The sequence below is a fragment of the Triticum aestivum genome, chromosome 7D (assembly GCF_018294505.1).
Source record: "Triticum aestivum cultivar Chinese Spring chromosome 7D, IWGSC CS RefSeq v2.1, whole genome shotgun sequence".
Taxonomy (NCBI): Eukaryota; Viridiplantae; Streptophyta; class Magnoliopsida; order Poales; family Poaceae; genus Triticum; species Triticum aestivum.
The window spans coordinates 414,823,084-414,827,596 of record NC_057814.1 but is presented as its reverse complement, the minus strand read 5'-3'; the positions used below and the strand labels follow the sequence as shown (position 1 = coordinate 414,827,596).

At 45.5% G+C, this 4,513-nt stretch overlaps 1 non-coding gene across 1 annotated transcript; it reads right to left on the bottom strand.

The window, feature by feature from the left end:
- Positions 1-3,618: 3,618 nt before the first annotated feature.
- TRNAQ-UUG (transfer RNA glutamine (anticodon UUG)) lies at positions 3,619-3,690 on the bottom strand. Its single transcript has one exon. It is a non-coding gene; the product is annotated as a tRNA-Gln (tRNA).
- Between the last annotated feature and the right edge of the window lie 823 nt (positions 3,691-4,513).

Genomic DNA, 4,513 nt, shown 5'->3' with positions numbered 1-4,513 from the left:
TTGAAACTTTAGGGACTGGGAGAGCAAGACCCGATCTACATCTGGACCAAACCAAATCGCGTTCCCCGCAAAATTTCCTCCCCATTGACTTGTTACTCTTGGAGCTTGGGCTCCTAGGCGGTTAGAGGTTCCTCCGGAAGCTTCCTTACTTGTGGTGTGCTCCGGAGAAGTTTGTAAAGGTGTGGTGGTCGCCTTCAAAACCAACCCCGAGTGATTCGAGGCTCATCCGTCGGGGGTGACCCGAAAGAGACTATGGTGAGCCTTCGTGGCGTTCCGCAAGCTTTGGCTCCGGCACCGCTCTAAACGGAGTAGCTCTTCCCTAAGGAAGAGTGAACTTGGGGATAAAATCCGCGTCCTTGCCTCACTTGTGGTTAATCCTTTCCCGCACTTTACTTTGCCTTGTATGCTTGTTGGCTTTCTAATTAGATTGTTGCCTAGTATACTTTGCTTTAAGCTTGCTTGTAATATAGGTTGTGTTCACCTAGTTGCATATCTAGTGAACCCTATTTATCCGCTAAACCTTACTAGTAAGGTACACGTGCATTGCACGCATGAGATTTGGCAACCAAATTATGAATAAATACCATATTATAGCATGTAAGTTTTGAGTCATATATGAATGATGTAGCTTACAGTTCATCTCATTCAAAATCAATTAGTTTTTATAACAAAGCTAATCTATTTTAAGATTCATGGAATTGTGCGTTGTAAAGCATAAAGTAAAAACAAATAATGACAATTCATGTAGAAAACAATTTGGGCAATTATGATACGGAAGATTCTAGAACAAAGGAGAAGTGCTTGTGTTTTGAGGTTTGTGCATTATGCTTAAGTTCAACCATGGAGTCTTCTAGATTGTACATGTGGCAAAATCTGGTGGAATGTAGATAATATCCAACGACCAGTAGTGCTCGGATTTGCCATCTCTGCACCGTCGGATTGGCTTCATCCAACGATCATCTTTTAAAGTTATTCGCACACTATATAGGGGTATAGAAAATTGACAAGAAAGATTAAAATTGGTAGTCTCCTATTCAAACACACACACACCCCCCCCTCTAGTCGACCGTATCGATCCTTTCAGCAGCGGTAACGACCGACACAAGCAGGGGGCGGTGGGTTACGGTTTTCTGTGCGAGTGGTAGTGGCAGTCAATGCAATGGACTAACTGGGCGACGCGGGCATGAACCGCTCGATTTTACCATGCGCGCAAATGTGAATCGTCTGCCACGTTATTTCATGAACGACCGTCGTCAGCGTCGCTATAGGGACAAAAATGTATCGAGCGAACGAGCCGCTTCGCCTTGCTTCACTCGGGCCCAAACAACCCGGTCCGACCTGGTCGTTAACGCAGGGCCGTCTAGCTTGTCGTCCGCTCGCGGTTTGCCACGTCAAAACGAGTTTATTTTTTGGCTCAATGTTTTTTGCTACTGCCAAAATTTTGATACGGTGCAAAGTGCACCAATTTGAAAAGTGGTGGTTTTGTACTAATTGAGACACAAATGTGGTGGTTGTGTGGATTTAACTCGCGCACAGAGCTACTGCGATTCCCTGTTTTTTATTACTATTTGGCAATGGCTTCACAATCTAGGGACCTAGTGCCAAAGCCCAAAAAATGAATTTGGCATACATTGTGCCTGCCCTAAGGGCCTCGTTCTAAAGTCGGGCAACAACTTCCTATCTAAAAAAGCATAAATTAACTGTAAATGATTTTCAGTAGCAACACTGACCGTACAGGTTCACAGGGTGAAACAAGAGGACATGTAAATCAACGATTTCTTTATTATTCATCAGGATTTGGCATTGGCGCATGGAGCTATCCTGATTCCCTGTTTTTTTTATTTGGCAATGACTCCACAATGTAGGGAACTAGTGCCAAAGCCCAAATAACGAATTTGGCATACAGTGTGGTGTCCGAAAGGCCTCATTCTAAAGTCGAAAGACAACTTTCTATCTAAAAAAGCATAAACAAACAGTAAATACTTTTCATTAGCAGCACTAACAGTACAAGTTTATAGAGTATCCGATTCCTTATTTTTTTGGCAATGGCTTCACAATGTTAGGAACTAGTGCCACAGTGCAAAAAATGAATTTGGCATATATTGTGGGTGCGCTAAGGGCCTCATTCTAAAGTCGAGCGACAACTTCCTATCTATCTAAAAACTGTATCTTTTATTTGGCAATGGCTTCACAATGTTAGAAACTAGTGCCAAAGCCCAAAAAATGAATTTGAAATACATTGTGGGTGCCCTGAGAGCAACTCTAGCAGACCCCGTATCCCGTCCCGATCCGTAAAATAACTGCCAAAATGCGGGTCGGGGCGGGAAAAGCTGTCCGATCAGACCCCGCATCTCGCCCCGGCCCGCAAAAAAATTTGAGGGGCGCGGCAAAATCTCGGCCCCAACCAGCGTATTCGCGGGTTCCCCCCTCGCCCTTGCGGTGCCCTGCATATAAGCGGGAAGCGGTTGGTGGGGGACATTTCAGCCCGCGCTTTCCCCACCAACCACCTCCCCTCTCCCCCTCGCGCCGCCGCCCAAGATTCCGGCCAAAGCAGCCGGCAGGAGCATGTCGAAAGGCCGCCACACGCACGAGGCCTCCCCTCTCTCCCCCCTGCGTCGGCGGGCCGCCAGATTTGCGAATCTGCGGCACTTCATCGCGGGCCGCCGGATTTGGCTTTTCCGGCCGCCGGTGTCTGCGCCAAGCGATGGAGTGGTCGGGGAGCCTCTCCCGCAGCCCCGGCAAGGGCGCATCGCCGCATGCAGGTACGGGTTCGTCCTCCCGCCACCGCCGACGGTTTGCAGGCATGGATTCGTCCGGCCGTCCACCGGCCTCGACGCTCGCGCAACGGCTTTGTGGCTCGCCGATGCCGCTCATACAGTGCGACGACTGCACGCGGACAGTGCTGCGGCTAACTTCGGGCAAGCCGAAGCACCCCGGATGGGTGTTCTTCAAATGCGAAAACGACGGGGTACGTGCACTTGCGGTAGCTCATTTTGATAGCTCATTCGTTGGTTCAATTGCGGTAGCTCATTTCGAACATGCTCATTCTTTTGTGTAGGAAGATGGATGCTCATTTTGGTTTTGGGAAGGCCAATACATTGATTTATTGATAGAAAGAAACTTAATAGATGTTGGTGCACTCCTTAGTAGAATTGAAGGCGATGATGCGGCTGCATGTGCAACTAGAGGGGAAGCAACGGCTACTTCTTTCGAACCAAATATGAAGAAAGAAGAATGCAAAATTAAGACTCCGCAGATAAACAATGAATGCATTGAAAAGATATTAGTCCAACTTGTGGGAGCAGTTATGGAAGTTGGAAATCTTCTAAAATGCATACTTGTGGTTTTTGTTTTCTTTGGTCTTGCTATTCTAGCAAAGATTTGGTAATGTCTTATGTATCCAATGTTGTTGAAAAAGCAAAGAAATGCATTATGCTAGATGAAATTAAGGTGCAAATTTAGGTTTTCCGGACCGGAGGAGCTGCGCCAGAGCAGACCCCGCATAGCCGACCCGCTGGCCCGCAAAAGCGTTTTTCCGCGAACTGCAAACACGTTTTGCGGGCCGGACGGATGCGGGGTCTGCTAGAGTTGCTTTAAGGGCCTCATTCTAAAATCGAAAGGTCCTACCGGGATTCGAACCCAGGTCGCCAGATTCAAAGTCTGGAGTGCTAACCACTACACCATAGAACCTGTTTGATTAATTAGAATTTTTCCTTTATTAGTACGGAATGTTGTTCAGAAGCTATTGGTTGTACACGCCCAAGCATCCTTGCACTAAGCTGATTATTGCTCTAACTTACCGACAAAAACAAATACTGATCTTGTGTTTCTTCTTGTTCTTAATAATTTATCTTCTATATATTTAAAAAAATGTCTCGCACCAATTTTTTTTTGGCGGAAAAACTTCCGATCTATTTTTCATCAATCACGACAGTACAGCAAATATCAGAAATAACAAAAATTACATCTACATCTCTCTGAATTTTTTTTAAGAGAAAAGGAAACTGAAAATACAAAATTAGGAAACTAGATAAAGCCAGCTGTGATTCATGATTGGAATTCTCCTTTATCAGCTCTCTTACTTCACTCTGAATACTCTGCCTTAGGAAGTTTGACCATCACTAGTATGATTCTTCAATTTGGTAGAGTCATGCAACTGGAAATTAGTACTTTTGAGTGATGGGTCATGTATAAATCAACACATGAATCACGGAAGATCAAAATCGATCATTACACAAGGAGTACCATCTGGTGTTATGATTAGTGGATGTTGCTATCGCGGCCGCTCCAATCTCTCAAGTCACGCAATATGCAAACTAGACTGATTACTCGTGCACTTGCACGGCTAGGTTCTGCGTACCATACGGACAAGGACATGCATAGATATCCAAGAATATCTACCGCCCTATAGGCTTAAGGTGCACACGACACAAGCACTTGGATATGCAATACAAGATGATGTACGTACGTGTTATGTAAGCCTTTTTTTTCAAAAAGAAGGGCTAGTTTACCC